Consider the following 18,848-nt stretch of genomic DNA (forward strand, 5'->3'; position numbering starts at 1 on the left):
CACACTCCAGTGCTGCTTGCACCACGTTCCCAGGGCAGGGAGCTCCAGTACAGCTTTGGGCTGCGTTGGTCCCACGAGCATTCAGCGTCCTGGGGGAAGAGGGTGAGGGCGTGTTTTGCTGCTGAGCGGGATATGGCTTATCCTGGGCTGTATTTCTTCAGTCGCAACAGCCTCTCTTTGTGCTCCTGAACACATCGACATGGGGGAGGCTGATGGTGCAGTCTGCTAATAACGCCTTGCTCTCTTCTCTTCTGCTGGGGGTCCTCAGTGTTACTCTACAAATAGGAATGACTTAATCCTTAGTCCTTCCACCTCAGGTTGAGGGTGAGTGTTAATACTTCCAGTGTTATTCCATAATCTTACAGACAGAAAATGTGAAGTGCAGAAAGATTACATGACTTGCCCAAGATCAGAGTCAGGAACAGATTCCAGATCTCTCTCTCTCTCTGGTCTTGGTATCCAGCAGTGCTTTTCCACATCTTCCCTGGGATGGTTAACTTCTTCCTTTGCCTGCTCTGACCATAAGAGGCCTAAGGCTTTGGCAAGGCTTGGAAGCTGATGGCACTGAGGTAGGATTGAGATTGAGCCCTTCGCTGTAGAAGTATGTGGCAACCTTCAGGGAAAATCCTGCACGTACAGAAATGAACAGGACCACAGTGCAGCTAGGACTCTGCGCTTGGCCTGACCTTTTTCCACCAGGAAATGCAAAGCCTCGCTTTTCTGAGGAAGGAATGGGAATATTTTAGGCTAGCTACAGCAGAGCCATGGTGGTATTTCTATGATTAGTTGTGGCGTGGATTAGAATGAGCAAGGTGCCTCTGAGTGGTAACTGGCTCAGCTATCTGGACAGAGAGAGAAGTAAGTTTGCAGGCACCGCATCAAGTGTAGGCTCATTCAAGAGAGTGCTCTTGCAGTGTATTGATGTTGTGCTGAAGCTGGGTGCTTGGGATCTGGGAAACAGGGAATAGAGACTGTTCATGTCTGCATCATTGCTTGAAACTCAGTAATCAACAATGCTTTTCCCATGTAGCTGTGCATGTCTCTAATGTAAAAAAAAAAAACCAAAACAACACAACAACAAAAAAAAAACCCAAAAAAAATAAAAAAAGCTTCTGGCCCTGTCTGTTTCCTAGTAGACAGGTCTTCAGTCCATAAGGTCCTGTCCCAGCTGGTAGCACCTGCTTACCTCGCTGGCTGTCTCAGAAGAACAGGCACAGAGAGGATGGCCTCTTCCTGCCTCACTCGGGTTCTTTCCCCTCAGCCCCATCACCAGCACAGCTCAGCAGTCTGGGAACTACGCACCGTTTTGTGGATGGGGAACTGAAACACATGAAGGCACTTTCATTAGTGTTACGCAGAGAAATCTATAACGAAGTCGAAAATGTAACTCTGTAGATAAAGCAACAGAAGTTCCCATTCAGGCCTTGAGGTGGTCGCTAGCACTGATGTGAAGCATGAAAGCCCGTACAGTTCCTGTATTTTTTTGTCCTCTGTAAGCTTAAATAGTTTCTGTCTTCTGAACTGGATATTTTATCAGTCAGGATATGCTGGAGGTGGTGGAATAGCTTGCTGGTTGAATCAGTTTGGGAGCTCATGCTATTTATGTTACACAGGAACTGAATTTTTCCCACTGAACTGTTGCTGAGCCCATGCCTCTCGGGTAAGTGAGAGGTTAAGCTGGCCTCACTGAAAATACTTTTGAGAGTAAGAATCCGTATTGTATTCAGAAGTGTTGAGCTCAGATTGGAAAGTGTATAAATGACAACCAAAATGATCAGGAGGTATGATCACATCCCAAGAAACTGGAAGACACTGGCTTGTTCAGCTGGGCACGATGGGGGAGATCAGATGAATGTGTATATCTGGTAGAGTGGGTTTAAACATGGAGGAGAGACAAGTGTCACTGCTGAAGGACTCTGGTGATGCACGAACAAATTACAATAAATTACTCATTGAAAAAACAACAGGCAGGGAACGAGGAGACTTTTAAGCATGAGACCAAAGAAGGCTTAGACTTAACCATGCAAAGTAGGTAGGGAAATCACCCAGAGAGGTTATTTATGTTTTTAAGACATGATTTATGAGACCGTGGCAGTTACCTGCTGTTGCCACAAGCTTGATTTAGTAGCCCATAAGTTCCTAATTTCACAGAAAAATCTGGCAGAAAGGGTTCATTTGCCAGAGCGTTACTACCACTGCTCTTTCCCAAGGGAGATATCCAGCGCTTGGCTATCTTGCTTTTCTGGTAGAACAGTCCACGGGGAACCGGGAAGCTGTGGTATTTCTTGATCTGCTGTGAGATCTGAAAAGACGTGAGCATTTGACTTCTCGGAAGGTGAAAGTAATTTCTCATAATGTGAGTGCAGATCGTTATTGCTACAGTTATTGGAATGAAAGGTTTCTCGCTGCCTGGCCTTCTTAGTCCCCTTCTTTAGATGTCTTGACTAACAAAGTCTTTTATCCTCCTCCACTTGATGCAGGGCTTGCGCCAAATTTTTCCCTCCCTCTTTTACTAGAGAGACTGAAGAGTGACCGCGTTCACGTCAGTGAAGTTACCCTGGGTTTACTTTGTCACACGTGACAGCAGAACAATGGCACTGCTACTAAGTGGGAGTTGTGCTTTGTGGATATTTTTTCCTATTATTGTAGAGACAGCGGCAGAGTTAAGGCTATAATGAAGGGTCTCTTATAATCACACTCCTATTATGCTTTGAAAAAGGCTTTGTGAGCTTTGTATTTTGTATGTGGGCACTGCAGCTAGACAATCATTTTCTGGCAGCATTTGCTGTGAATCATGCACACAGTTTGGGGGTTTTGGTACGATGTCTTAAGCATCCCCGTGCTATATTGTATTTCTCCCAATGACATAGCCTAAAATTTAACCTCCCTGAGGAAACAAACAGGAAGGGGTTCTGCCATTTAATTTACTTGCCCAAGTCAGCAGGCTCATCCCCAAGGCTTCCTCTGTAGTCTGTGGAGAGGAAAATGTCCCTCAAGAACACTATTCGGTACCCTGTGTTAGGCTACAGCTACATTGCTCCCAGGAGGAGCTTTTATTTTCTGAGAATTTGGTGTGATAGAAAAACTGGCTTTGTACAACTTTGCACCTAAATCAGGTGCAAAGTGTTAGGCCATGAGAATCCTTTGTCCTCTGCCAGGTGCCTGGGAATGCTTTTGGGACATCGGGTGCTTTGTTTTAGGTGGTGTCTCTGCAACATAGAGGTCTGAATACTCCCAAACCCATGTAGTTACATACCTGCATCACTTGCAAAGTGTGTGTATGGCTGACGGAAAGGTGGTCTAAGGCCCACAAGCATTTGGGATAGGGTTTCTAGATCTTGTGCCCTTGTGGACAGTGTATAGGACTGGAATTCAGCCCTGCTGGCTCCACTCCCAGCAGGGAGTGCAGTGACCCTGGAAAGCATACTTGTTTTTTGGTATACAATGGGAGTCGATATTGATTTGGGGGTTTATATATATAAGCGGAAAGCTGTTGTTGAAAAATTTGAAGTGGAATTGCAGTGGGTGCTTTTGCTTTGAATGCATCTTGCACTGAGTCATGTAAAGCTTACAAAAGCCCTAAGGACTGATGCTTGTTTAGCTTTGCTTGTGTTTTTTTCTTTTCACGCCAAGCTTCAAGAAGCATTTGCCTTTGGTGGGTGATGGGAAGGTGGAAGTGAGATGTACAAAGACACTGCTATCTCCTGGCAGTCTCTGTGTGTTTGTCTGCAGTCCTGTCTGTAGAAAGCTTGCTATATATGTGAAAAACATTGTAGAGTGTATCAGTCTAGGAAGATTTGGAAAACAATCATTGTGCAAGAACTGTCTTTCTTTGCATCTGGGGAAAAATGAATTCTATACACTGTGGTTACTCCCACTTGAAAGCAAAATTTGGATTTTAATGCAGGTTTCAGTTACAGTGAACTCATGAGAGAGAGTGTGTCTATAAGAGCAATGGCTTCAGTGTCCGTCATGGCTGCATACATTTTTGTTAGAATGTGGAATGAAGGCTGGAAGTTTTCTTGCTGCATCTGCCAGCGACACTTTCACATTCTGCATGTCCAGCCTGAGGTGACCAAGCAGATAGGGCAATCCAAGATTGCAAAATAAAATACAAATACTTAACTCAGCCCTTCTATCAGCACAGCCTCCCCTAGATATAACTACATCTGTTGTTATCTTTGATAATACCATGCTCCATCATTCATCCTGTTCCTTACACTTCAGCATTGCCAAGGAAAAACATACACATATGATACTTTTCAAGGACGTGTTTATATTTCCTCCATAACTTTTTTCTATGTATTAGCATTAGGACCTGAATTCCAAGAGGCACTGAATCAGTGCTTTCAAACTACTGTGATCCATAGGTAGAAGCTGTGTTGTCAAAGCAGCCTTAATCTCTTCTGGGGAACCTGGCTTGGACGGCACTCTTACACTCGTCCATTCCTACGGCAATGTCTATTCCCTTTCCACAGGCGGCTGCAGGGACGCTCAGGCTCAGGCAACTTCAGGCCACCTTCGCAGCACTCTGGCTGATCCAGCAGCAAATGCGTGCAGCATGAGCCAGGGCTGGCTTAGACCCGCCTTTGGGAAGAAGCAGTAAGTCTTCTCTCCTTCTAGGGCAGTGCAGGGTCTGTGTACTGCAGTGACTCCCTCCTGCCTCAGCCAGCCCCAGATGCCAAGACCAGCACAAGGCCATTTGAGCCCCAGTTCTGACCAGTAAATGCAGATGCAGGAAACAGTTGCTGGACCAGAGGGCACAATATTTGTTGTCATCTTCAGTTAAGGCCCTCTCATCTTTGGCACTTGACATCTGATCAATCTACAAAGCTCTGGTAACAGTTTCTAAAAGCACAGCTCTTCCCTGAAACAGACTGCAAGTGTTTCATGCCTGTCTCTCAGGGGCTTGGTGGCAACTGTGCATGGCTTGCAAGTACAAAGAAACTTCTTTTTTTCCATAACTGTCTCCCCTTCAGATGCAGCCTGATCTCAGAGACCTGAGCTGTGGTCTTTCCATCACCCTCTGATCAGATGTTTTGATAGAAAAACCGAGTGTGCAGCAGCACCTGTGAGCTAGGTCCCAACAGTGTGCACAAAGGGACATCCAGGGAGTTCAGTAGGTAGGGTTGCTCATGCATGAACTGGAACTGAACCCAACTTCTGCCCTCCAGCATTACTTTGAAGAAAACAGTCACTCTTCTACATGGTGCAGCTGTGCTCTTCCTTGCAATGCTGCCTTTATTGCCTCGGGTAGAGCCCGCCAGAGGGACCTGGGGACCCAGCAGCACTCAAGGCTGATGGGACAGAGCTGTTTAGGTACGCTGTTGTTACCTTTCCCAGCTGCACAATTCTCAGCTATATATTTTGTGGTAAGAATTACTGACAAAAGAGGATTCAGCCAGCACTGCTGGCCTCTGTCCAGCCGGGCTCAGTCCCTTCAACCCCTTGTATCTTCTTGAGCCTGCCCTCCTGTGCAAGAAGGAGAGGAGGGCCAAGGTCTGGGAAGGCTGCAAGTGCCTTTTTCAAGCAAATCAGCAAACTGAGAGCTCAACTCACATCCTTGGCTAGGGTTTGCCTCACAATGCAAGCAAGACCAGTGACCTCAGTTCTCTTAATGTGCCTGGGATTCAGGTGGCAGCTGAGTTTCTGGTCAAGGTCTCTTCCCTCCTCTTCCTGCTTTGGGATGTGAGGGTGTAAAGACTCACAGTCAGATGCCACCTTCTCTGGCAAACAACACCAGAGGAAAAACCTCAAGCAGAAGCAAGGAAAGCCATTGGTTTCCTATGTACCCTCAACAGCTCATGATCTTGGTTATTTCTTAGAGCAAACAAGTCAGATCAGGGCTCGTTCCAACCACAGCAGGCACTAAGTAGAGCTTGGGGACAGGGAGGAGGCTGACTGGCAATCCTGCTGATACAAAACTTGCAATAGACAAACCAGTGCTCAGGATCCAACCCAAACCTGGGTCCGGGTGACTTCTTTTGTCCTGTTGGAAATAGTGAATCTTGTGGAGGGCCAGAGCACTCTGAAATTGGGTCAGGCCATCTCACCAAAGAGTGCCTGTTCAGTCAGTGATTATGAAAAAACTCTTGAGGAGCAGCTCCAGAGCCAAATTCACCTCTTAAAGAGTTTGAACCCCGATATTGGCGCTCTCAAGCATCCTGCTGTAAGTCTGTCTTTGCTGTGGATTTGGGTCTCAGGATTAGCTTTGGTATCTGATGATATAGGAGCTCCAAATGAAGCTTTACCCTTCAGTGGGGCATTTATAGCTCATCACCACTCTGTCTTCCACTTCCTTCCTCCTCAGGCAAAGGAAGCCTACAAAGAGAGGAGTTCAGAGAGCTGAAGACATTGTCTTTGTCAGTTTGGATTAAACTGGCCAACAAGGGGAGAAAGGTAGATGCAGGTACCAACATGCTCTGGCACCTGGAGCAGTCATCTCCTTTGGCCAAAAGCCTCAGAAAGCTGAGGAAAAGGCCATGTAAGAGAATGCTTCATTAATGCTTATGAAGCACGGTTATGCTTCTGAATGTCTGCTGTGTCCCAAACTCTTCCAGCTGATAAAAACAGTAGCAAGCTGTCGTGCCTGATTCTCTCTCACCATTTCAGCCCTGCGGGTAGAGAAGAATCTGTAACACGATTAGGAAAAAAAGAAGAGACAAGTTTTCTCTCCCAGTCCATGGAAAAATAACCTGTTGGGTTATCGTCTGGAAACTGTGGAAAGTGCCAACATGAGCAACGAGAGGCCAGTGAACACCAGCTCATCTACGCTGACTGAGGGACTGAAGAGAAAGAGGGGAAGACCAAAGAAGCAGCCCCAGGTGAGGGCACATCACCCCAAGAGGTTGCCCGAGGATGCTAGGGCATTAGCCTGGCAGGAGTTGCAGGCAGCCCTGGGAAGCAGCTCGCTAACAAGGAGCAAGGGAAGCTGAGGCATTCTGTGGTGAATGTTACTGCTATTCAGGAAGGCAGTAGCATGTGCACCCTGGGGCATCTTAGCCACTGGCTTCAGAGGTGCCTCTGATGTGGCAGGCCATGCCTGTTCAGGCCAGGAAACGGCATAAGAGGAGCTAGCCAGATCCCTGTTCCAGTCTGGAGGCTCCGGTGTCACCGCACTCTGTTTCTGCACCAGTAGTTAGATAAAGTGAAGAAGGCCAAGGCTTTTTCTCTCCCTGTTCCAGGCACTATGGTCAGAGTCCTGGGAACTTATTTCCCCAGCCCAAAAGAGAAAGGGGTAAGGGCGTTGCTGGCCATCTTCTAACGCACTTCAGCAGCTGGAAGAGCAGAGACAACCATGTATTTAGTGGTCTGGGTGCTATTATTAGTGTAAGAGAGTCTAAGACACATTAGAATGAGAGGCTATAAGTTATTCCAGGGATCATCCCACTTAAATGATTTTCTCCTTTTATCCCAGGAGGAGGCTGTGGGACCGTTGCCAGTGAAGAAACCACGAGGAAGGCCAAAAGGAAGCAAGAAAGTGACTGCCGTGTCTGGACAAATGGTAAGAGTAAATGGTTTATTTTCTTTTGTGGGGGAGAGAGAAGCTGGCTGTCCCTTTTCCTTAAAGCATTGCTAGAAGGACAAGCAAGGACGTTTTCTTAGCTTAAAGATAGACAGTGAAAGTTGCCCCTAATTCAGCTCGGCTTTAATTGCCACTGTTGGACAAATCGGTTATTGTGGTCTTAGTGTAACTCACCTCCCAGCCTTCCTGTGCTGCCACTGCCTGTTCAGCAGCTTCCTTCTAGCATTTCTGCTCCACCGTTGACAAATAATCACAACCAGCATAGTCTGGCAGGTGTTTCCTCCTCAACTGTCTTTTATCCCCAGCTTTCACCTTTTCTGCTACTTGTCCCACAAGAACTTTGTACAGAGGTCACCTTGGCCAGGTTCAGTGTATTAGTCGCAGCGCCCAGCAAAAATGAGAGCTGAAAATACTTTTTTTTCCTTTGTTTTCAATAAAGGTAGAACCTTCTTCTGGGAAGAGGCCAAGAGGGAGGCCCCGTAAGTGGGTGAGTACAGTGTTTAGTCCTTTTCCTCTTCTCCAGTCACGGATCCTGGGGGATTTCCAGTTGCGTTTGCTCTTCTCAGGCTCTATCTGCAACAACATTCTTTCAGCCTAGGTGGCCTGGAAATCTAACACTTTAGGGAATCTCTGACTGCCTTTCCAGTGCCTCACCCCTAAGATTCAGCTGCTGAAGAATCCTGAGAGCCCAGGAGAGCTGCTGTTCTTAATTCAAGACGTACTAGTTTTCCACAGTATTTTCCTAGGCTGGAAGGTCAGACCAGAGGTTCCATCCTTTCTAGGGGAGAGGGGTAGTCTTCCCAGGAGTCTTGAAAGACTGGAGTGGTTGCTTAGCCTATCAATTTGTCTCAAAGGAAGAAACTTAAAATTAATCAAAAAGAGGAATTTGGTGAATGACGAAACTTTGAATCCTGCCAGCAGGAGGCTCTTTTATGCAGCAAACAGAGGATTAGTAAGAATCAGTAGTTAGAAGATGAAGATAGAACATTTCAGGCAAGGAAAAAAAAAAAAAGAAAGCTTTGAATCATTAAGGATGTTCAGTCCTGCAAACAATTAGTGGCATATTATCTCTCATTAGGTGTGATTAAAAAAAAAAAAACAACCAAAAACCAAACAAACAAAAAACCAACCACAAACGCATTACTTGGTGTGTATTTGTTACGGCAAAAATTCTAGACCAAACCCAAGCTGTGCAATTGCTGCAGGAATCCATAGGTTTGTTCTACAGCTGCGGTGCCACAGGGGGGATTAGCATGGAAAGAAACACTGTCTGGGTCAGCAGAAACAGAGCAGTCTGTGAGGGCCACACAGGAGGCTTGGAAGGAAATCTTCACCAGGGAGGAAGTGCCAGGATATGGGAGAGATTAGAAGACTTTTCTGACAGGACAGTGACCATGGCATACAAATATTTCTTGGATGGTGATGGAGGGAAACTGTCTGCAAACCCAATGCAGAGCTGAACCTCCCAGACGAGATCTGCTCCATAAATCTGTCCATTTGCTGTTTCCTTGAAAACCAGATGAGAAGGTCACAGTCTAGTTCAGCACATAGCTTTTGCTAAAAGCCCGTTGCTCTTTCTAAGCCCATTTATCTTATGTTATTTAAATACACTGTGTAAAGAAATATGGTATATTACCAGTGCGTAAAGCAACCAGCTCTGCAAATTGGGATGCTCAAGCTCTATGGAAAAGCATTGGAGGCAGAAACAGCTGTGTATTAGAGACCAAAACATCTTATCCAATGAGTTCTGCTGGTGTCATTCCTGGGCTGACAAATCTCAAAGAGAAACAGGAGGACCTGGGAGCACATGAATAAAGGACAGTGTTCTCCCTTTGAGTAGCAGTAAGGTGCCATGGCCAGGTTGTTGTGGAAAGCCCAAAATGCATTTGAAGAAAAAGAAACATCTCAGAAAAAAAAAAAAAAAAAAAAAAGACGAAAACCAAAGAATTTTCTTTTTTTTAGGTTATTTTTGGGTTTTAGGGAGAGGAAGAAATGAGACAAGGGAGGAAATACAAAGCAGCAGCACATTAGGAGAGAAGATGCTCTTTTGTGAATTAGATGCAAACAAGCATGAAAAATTACTTGAAAGTGTATAGCTCAGAGATATATACTAGAACCATGGGCATTGGAGAGTTCAGAAAGGGATAAGGAGGCGAGGCACAGCCAGTCCTAGGTCTTGATTCTCTTTCAAGGACAGAGTGGGTCAGAAGGAACTCGGATTCTGTGGGGAAGATGTTGTTTTCCTGCCCAAAGTATCTATAAGCAGGGATACATAGATTGCTGCCTGGACCAGTTGAGGAGCACAGTCCTGTTTAAGCAGAGCACCCAGGACAAAAGGGACTGTGAGAAGGGTGTTATTGTTATCTGCTGGTAGAGAACAGAGCTGAACGTGCTGAGCCGGACTGAAAATGCCAGGCTAATACAGCTAAGCGTGAGACACAGCATCAGCCTGAGCCAGGGTTGGGGACAGGCAGGGAGCTGTACGGCCAGAAACCATGCCTCTGACTCCTCAGGTAACATGGATCGAAGATCACTTAATAAAAATAACGTGAGAGATGGTATAGGTGTTCCCTGAAGGGTCATGATTGTGGGGTTCTCCCTGCTCTGGCAGACAATCTCAGTGGTGTGATGGTCCTTCCTTGGGAGCAGGGAAAGGCAGGGCTTTGCAAGTAGCTTTGAAGCAGTTTGGATATTGCTGAATTTGAGACTGGGTAAGAGCAGTAATCATCAGCAGGTGCAATTTCCCTTGGCCATGTGCATGAGGGGAGGCAGAGATTAAGAAGAGAGGGGCCACCTGGTCTTGGACAATGCCACAAGTGGTTGTGTCCTGTATGGGTACCTGTTAAACACAGTGGGTAAATACAAGTGCAGAGGCCAAAGGACTCCAGAGGAGCTGGCAGGCAGTTTCTGACTCTAGCTTACGTATTCTTCATCTAACCTGAAATAGGGAAGTTTAACCCTCAGGAGTGCTACAGTGCCTTTCTGTTCGCTGTCTGGTGAGGGAAAGATCAGGCAATGAAATTCTGTGGGAGAAATAGATCCAGTCCCAGCCTCTGCTGTTCCGTGATGCAGGCTGAACTGGGACAGAGAAGCCTTGGCTGTGAAACCTTGTTATTGTAGGGTTCAGGAAAGCCAAAAAAAGCACATACTATATAAAGCTGAGGATACTATGCAGGAGAAGTCTGAGAGAGGGTTTCGGAGCGAGGGACAGTTTATAAAACACCTGCTGGTAGGGCTGTCCTGTGGTTAAACTAAATAATAGTGACAGAAGAAATAGCTTCAGCCCTGCTTTGCAGCTATTCTATCTGCCTGACACGGCTGCAGAGACCCCCCCTTTCCTCCTGGAGACGGGCTCCTGCAGTAGAAAAGGAAATGGGGGCAGCTGGGCAGTGTTAAGAACATGCTCCCCAACATCTTGTGGGGCACAGACACCCATGTGTGTGCTGTCAAAAGCTGACACCTGAAATAAAGCTAATTGGAATGGTTTTCATGTCCTATTTTCTCTTTTTTTTTTTTTTTTCCGTAGAAGTGCAATTTATAAAAATTCCATGGAAATTCTTATTTTTCCTGTAACAATAATCCAATTTTTATTAGATTATTAGGTTGGGGTAATGGGTACAAGTTACTCCTGGGGCCATTCCGATTGGACACAAGAGGAGATTTTTTTCAATGATAACAATCAACCATTGGAATAATCTTCCCAGGGAAGCGGTGGATTCCCCAACATTAGACACTTTTAGGATTCTGCTGGACATGGTGCTGGGCCATCTTGTCTAGACCGTGCTTTTGCCAAGAAAGGTTGGACCAGAAGATCCTTGAGGTCCCTTCCAACCTGGGATTCTATGATTAATTAGAAGACTTCCTTATAAGTTCAGTTGGCACTTTATTCTTCCTGGAGACCTTTATGCCACACACACAGAAGAAGGAAGACAACAGTTTCGAGCATCTTGATAGCTCCCAGGATCTACTAATAGTGGTACTGAATGTCTCCTATCCCTCAGCTGTGTGTGTACATACACTTTTCACTTGGTTTTTTTTTTTTTTTTTTGAGTCATAGCTAGGTTGGAAGGGCCCACTGGAGATACTTTAGTTCAAACCACTGCTCAACAAAGGAAGTCTAATTGGATCAGGGTGCTCGGGGATTTGCACAGTCTATAAACATCTATAGCATTCTAGAAATAATTTATAACCATCTCTCATCTATAACAGGCTGCAAATGAGGTTGGAAAAGACTCTTCCAGCCATTCTCTTCTGTAACAGATTGTAGTAGCTGCAGTTCTAGTGTTAGGCTTGGGGTTTTGTGGTTAAATTGATCGAGTTATGTGCCAGAGCTGTAAGTTAGAGTGTTCGTTATTACAAATTACTATGTAGCCCATTTTTTATTTAAAAAAAAACAAAACAACAACCAACTTTGCTACATGCCAATTTATTGAAGTTAAAACTTTTTTACACTGGCTCCTTTTTCTTTTTAATGTTTCAAAATGTGTCATTCTAACTTTGGTTAGTGAAGATTCTGGTGTTTTATTTCAAAATCAATTTGTTTTAACAGTTTGACAAGTTTTTGGGGGGCAAAACCAAAACAGAAGAAAAAGACCAGGCATTTGGTTTTTAATTCTCAATGGACAAAATGTTTAGTTGTTCAGGACAGGAAAATATCCTGAAATGTAGAAAGTGTTCTCAAGGATGAAAAAATTTCCCCACAGCTGCATAATGAGGAGATGTTTTTCAAAGTGTGGGGCTGTGTGTCTCGTAAGGCTGGTAATATGGTGGCTTATTATGGATTCTGACAACCATTCAGAGACACTTGTGAATGTGTGTGGACACTACACGCGCTGGCGCTTGCTCTTGTGTACGGCTGGATACAGGAGGTGGTGGCAAATGGGCATGCTTTCAGGGCTGCACAGCCTTATTTAAATAACACTGATAAAAGACTTTTTGGTCTCCATCTACTTTGTGTATTAGCAATTTTGTCTTTCGATACCTAATTTTAAGGGATTTTTTTTCTTTGTTTCTGGTGTTTTTCTTCGTAGCCTCAACCAGTGGTCCAAGAAGGAGTGTCTCAGGAAGGAAATCCTCAGGGAAGCAGTGACTTGAATTTGAACTCAGCGCCAGCCACACAAGGTTTGAAATTAGATAATCGTAATTACATGAGCCTAAACTGTGCAGCCATGCTCCTGGCAAACCATGCATGTACACCCAACGCTTTAGCACTGGCTGCAATAATTCTGGTAAATCCCACAAAGAGGAGAATTTGAGAAGCTTCCAGGCACGTTACAACAGGAAGGGCAGCACATTCCTTCCATTTAATTCAGTTGTGACTATTTCAGCAGAAGTGGAGGCAGAAAAGAGGGATGGGAAGAGAATCTCTATCTTTGTCTTTCCAAGAAATCATGTATCTGAGGTTCTGGTCGCTCTTACAGGTATGGCTCAGTGAAATTGTCTGGCTGTGTTACGTAGAAAGTGAAAATAGTTTGTCATGGTGTCTTACCTTACTTGGGGAAAAAAAAAGAAAAAAAAAAAAAAAAAAAGAGTTGAAGATCCCTTGACACTTGAGACATCCTAGTATCCTGGATTAACTGCAGCAAGGCTCCATGATAGCCTTGCTGTCTCCCTCCTGGCTTGTGCTCTAAGGCCATGCTTTGTGTTAGTGGCTGGCACGCTGGCAGAGAGGCTAGTGCATCAGCAGCGCAGAGAATGACGACACTGGCAAGTTTCTATATAGGGCTGCAAAGTTATCTCAACTTCTCTGAGATGAGATGCCAGATAACTGTTATCGTTGTTGTAGGAACTTACAGATGCACCAGCCAGAGCCCCAGCCTCACTGCAGCTCTGGGAAAGTGCAAATCCCAGTCCAGCCAGTACCACTCAGGGCCATTTCCAAGGTAGATGCAGGAAAGCTTGTGTGCAGCTGAGTCCTACCTTCTGCGAGCAACATAGGAAGCTATTCATTGCATGTTTTCCCTTGAGCGGGAGGGGAAGGGAGCCAGCAACCCAGGAGAGGCAGATGTTGCCTTGTTTTGCCATGTGGTCAGCACAGCTGCTCCCTCATCCCGCTGCCGTTAGCGCTGTTGAGCGTGGCGTGCAGAGCAAGTTAACTGACGCTGGGCAGCCAAACCCAACCTCAGGTTCTTAGAAAGTCCCTGGAAATGCCACATGATAAAACGCCAGAGTAGTTAACCTCAGTTGCTTGATTCAGTTTCCTCTCGGGCTCCTGCTCCCGTATCACTTCCTGCCACCAAGTTGTGTGATGACATCAGCAGAGCCGCAGGCTCACGGATAATGAGCTCACCTCCGGCCCAGTTGCTGCCTTTTTGTAGTATTCTTAAGCATTGCCCAAAACCACAGCCAATGTGGGTACTTTCTTCTTCCTTTCAGTTTGAGTGGGACCGAGGGCAGTGACATGAAGAATATGTTTCCCTCCTGTCGCAATAGGTAGAACCAGATGGGACAGGATAAGCGGATGCTGTGGTCAGTGGGAGACAGCAGTGCAGCGCATGATACTGCGGCGCACGCTTAGCACCAGGGACGGAGGGGGGAGTTTTACTGTTGGGGAAGGTGTGCACTTCTGTAAGGAAAAAAAAAAAAAACCCAAAAAAAACCCCAACCAGTTGAAAATCAGTGGGGATAAGCATGTGCAGTATGAAACCCGGCAATCCTCTGCAAAATTTCATAGCAGTTGTTATTCGCTCAGGAGCTTGAGATGGAGCGGTAATCCTGTCTTAGAAACTTCTGACTAAAAAAGGAAAGAGGAGACTAACTATTCTGACTTACTGGAAACTATACATCCTGTGGCTTGTTTGCAAGCAAAGTGCAACTGTAGCAGTTTTCAGACAGGTAGTTTCTGGATGAACCCATTCTATGGGTCTGGGTTTAACTTGGGTATTACATGCCTGCAAGCTTTTGTGCTGTTCATGTGGGTGGCTACTGCTCTGAGATTTGTTAGCAGGAGTCTGCAGTCACATAATAATCTTCTGCTATAGGCGCAGCCAGAGATTTTGGACATTGTGGGGATTTTTGGTTTGCCTTTTCCTTTCAGGTGAGGATTTTTGAGCTGCTGTGCTAGAGGGAGGGCAAGGGAAGATCCATGTGCTTGCTTGTCCTGCAGGTTGTACACCGTACAGCTCTGAGTGGGAAAGAGGTCTGCCCTGGGCTTCACATCTACAACCTTAAGGAAGAATTGCCGAAATAAACAATGACTGACTCCCTGCTTTTCAGTCAGCCTGTCATGGGGAGAATCAAGAAATAGGAAGAGGCAGACTAGAAATATGTAAAATTTGCAAGCCTGCCACGGGGCAGAGAGCTGCTTTAAAGCTAGCTGATGTTTTTCCATGGCCTTTGTAGCTGGGGATCCAGCTCTGGCTTTCCCAAGGCACTGGTTATGGGTGACTCCTTTAGGTTATCTGGGAGCAGGCAGGGGGTTGTTAATGGATCAGGCATTATTGTGTTGCTACCTAAGGATGCTGCCAATTGCAACCCAGTCGTTCAAGTTCTCTGTTTGTCTGGGCCAAGAAGCATTTGTCTTCTCTTCCGCGAGTACCACTACTGAATGATTGATGCAGCTGATTTCAACCCCTCCTAAGCCACAAAAGCAGCCTAGGTTTGTTCAATAACCTTGCTTGGCTAATGGAGTATATACGTGAAAAGGAAAGACTTTGCTTTATGGCAAAATTTTGAAGACCCAGTCCAAAGCCTGTGGATTTTGCTCCTTTGTGTCTGTCCTTCCTTCCCTGTGTTCTTCGCAGTACATTGAAAGATGGAGCAGCTGTAAACCCCTTTGTCTCACTTTCTTCCCTCTGCTGCCGCAATGGTCACCCCAGCTGTCCTGAAAGCAAAGGGTTAGCTGCAGATCAGATCAAGCCTGTGTACCCGGAAACATTCCCCACTCTGAGACCACTTTCAGACCTTCTGTGCATCTACTTTCCTGATGTTTATGACAGTTTGGAATGGATCCTTGCCACCTTTTAACCTTGCACTGACTCTGTAATGGGGAATTTGGGTAGCTAGGCTCCTGGACCCAGAGCTCTAACCCTCTCTCTCCCATGGTCTTTCCCTTTAGGCATCACTGGAAAAGATGGTTCCAGGCCCGGGAAAACTACTGGTCTTAGGAGATCTCTGAGCAACATCCCTGCCACAGCTCAGTAGTATGCCGCCTGTTCATGTCTTGCTGAAGCCAGAGGACTGGAAAGCAAACAGGATTTTTAATGTCATACTTCAAATTCTTCCTTTGTGATAATTTTGGCCAAGCTTTCTCTCCTGTTGTCTGCTGGCTTACCCCAAACATCTGAACAGGGACTTACTTTGGGGAAGAAATGGCAAATGTTTTGTTGGAGAGAGGCCTTTCACAGTTCATAGTACAACTTTTGTGAGGATATTAATCTTTCTTAAAAATACTTGGATAACATGGTGCCTTGCCTGCCATGGGCAGGAATGGTTCAACAGAAAGATAGCGTTGACTCCGTAATGCAGATACAGTAAAGGAAAACAGCTAATTGCTGAACTTCTACATAGTATCACTTCTGGTAGATTGCTGGAGCAGTCCCAAGAGTTTAAGTTTTGCTCAGTTGCCCATAGGGATTGCATCTGAAAGTCAGTCTTTTAAGTCCTTTCTTTACTGTATCAGAAAGAAAAACCTTCATGGCCTTTCCAGCGTACCTAATGCTGTCGCTCCAGTGGTCAGTGACTTGGATGCTTTAGAGGAAAGTTCACAAAGTTCGCACCCTGCTGTCTTGAGGATTGATTCTGAAAGTTTTATCCTAGCATTATCAGCTCAGGGCCATCTCCTATAACTAGCCTTTGGCCTGGTGCCACTCCCCCTGAATTTGATAGCAGTTGCGAGTGCACAATGTTTACAAGTTCAGTCACAGCCACTGGATTTCATCAGTTCAAAAGAGTGTCTGTAAAGAACCAGATACACAAAGGTTGCTTCCTTGCAGAGCCTCAGGATTCAATTTAAATTGGTTGTATTTTCCGTCCGTAATGTGCGTATGTGGGGTCCTCTAGTGTTGCAGCTATGCAAATAAAAGCTTGCTGATACAGTTTAGTTTTGGGAGACAGCAGTAGCTAGTTGGTCTGAGATTGCTGCTGGCTGCTCTCAGTCTCACATTGTATGCAGATTTGTGCTTTTGGTGTCAGAGCTAATCTTGCTAAACTCTGAGGAATTGAGGGTATTTCCAATATCCAGTTGCAAACAGTGAAATCCCGGTGCTATTTTCCATCTCATGGATGCTCTGCCTGCCTATTAAAGGCACAAAATGGGTATTTCAATTATCTTTGACAAGATGTAAAATTGGCTAGCTTTACAGTGTTAAATATTTAAACAGAACATAATTGGCTTTAAATTTATGGCAGTGCATAGCAGAAATCCATGAAATGGCAGTATATATTGAGCTAATTTATTATCCTTTCATCAGAGTTCTGTTCCCTTAGCAGGTATTTATTTAACACAAGAAAACGTATGCAGAATTAAGAGGAAGGGCTGATTGGAGAGAGATTATAGGGGGGGGGGGAAAGTTTGGGTTGTTTTTTTGTTTTTTTTTTTTTTTTTTCATTCTAGGTCATTTTGTCCAGTCTGCCCAGTTCAGTAGCCATTAGAGTCCTGATCCTGGTGATTCTGTGTGTTGTCTGGTTTGTCCTAACAGTGGTTTCTTGTGTATGGAGTTTGGTGGTCTCAGCAGAAAACTGCATCACAGATAACCTTTGTGCCTCCTCTACCACATAGCAGAGAAATCAAGGATTAAACAGATTAGATCACAGGGACTGACCTAAATCTAATGCTTAGGATGAGGTGTGCTGCCAGGTATGGGGAGAGCTTGAGCCCCTTCTCCTGCTGTGTGGATAAATCCATGTGGGATAACACGCACACAAATCCATCACTGTTGATGGTTACATGAGAAGATCCAACTGGTGTTCCTTTGAATTCAGGTTAGGGAGCTGCTCTTGTTCAGGGGACAAGTTCAGCTGCAGTTCACATCTGCATCCAAAGGCCACTCCAGCGGCAGACCAACATATTTTACCAACTTTTTTACCAGATTTTCAGGTGAAGTGGCAGGTTTAGTACTCTGCTTGCAAGTCTGTACTGTCTATTTAATTAACCCTGATTACCTGAGAGCAATAGCTGTTACAATGTGAGACTGGAACTTCAGCTTCTCCTAAATGGATTAGGGATTGCATCTGTAAGAGACTCAAACTTTTCTTGTGACATCAGTCAGACCATTCTCAGCTGGTGGCATGGAGTAAGGTTGGAAACTGCTTCAACTAGATAGTAAATCCATTTGCTTTAGGTCAGCAGTGTTCCTCTGGGACATGCATATGTAGTACTTATCTTAAAAAAAACAAAACAAAAAAAAAAAAAACAAACTAGTCTTTGCAATCTAGTCTTTGCTGCCTTTTAATATGTTATTGGAAGCCACGGTAGAAAACCTGTCTCCCTAAAAATGTAAAGTGCTCGAGAACAAGCAGAATTCCACACTATTAGTAGCTACTCCGTGTAGCTGAAATCCCAATCCATAGCTTCAGATTCCACATTTGTGCTGAGACCTGGAATGAAAGTCAATGCCTATTAAAGGTGAGCAGAATTCCATCTGCCTTCAGAGCGCTAGGATCTCATGCTAATTACTTTTCTTTTTTTGAAATTATAAATACTTTTTATTTCCCATATAGTTAGTTACCTTTTCCATGTAACCAAATCCTACCTCTGAGCAAATGCATTTCAAGTGGTTTTAAGCTCAGTTAGTTTTGGCCTGACTCAGTCGAAAGTAAGAGGTCGTTACAGTCAGATCAAAACACGGGAGATGAACAAGGTTTGTTATCTCACAAAGTTTGGAAGCTTCTTATAAATTGTTTTGGTGAAGGCATAAAAAGTGTTGGCAACTTGCAAATTAGCCTTGGAGTTTGTTTTTAATAAAGGTATAAAATGTAGCACCTCAGGCTTCTGCTTTGCCTCCTCCATGTGCAACAACCTCAGCACACATGCCTGTCACCAGAGAAGGTGAGTTGCTCTTTATCTGAACCGGAGTTTTGGGGTTTATAAAGCAAGATTTGGTCATTCAGTAGCACCCAGAGATCTATGTGAAAACAAGGAATAATGAGGAGGAGGAATCACACGTGGAGTAAAACAGACAGACCCTTAAACCCAAATGTCGGTACCTAATTCCATCCTCTTGTATATCGTGTAGTACCTCATAACCGGCTTGATTGGTACACAAGCCAATTCCTCTTTGTGTGTACATCCAGAAGTCTCCACAGCTGAGTCTGTTTATGCCCCACATTGTTCTCTGTGTGCCATACAACTATTTAGCTTTTCATACAATAAATTCCATTCCTG

The sequence above is a fragment of the Charadrius vociferus genome, unplaced genomic scaffold, assembly GCF_000708025.1.
Source record: "Charadrius vociferus isolate BGI_N301 unplaced genomic scaffold, ASM70802v2 scaffold758, whole genome shotgun sequence".
NCBI lineage: Eukaryota > Metazoa > Chordata > Aves > Charadriiformes > Charadriidae > Charadrius > Charadrius vociferus.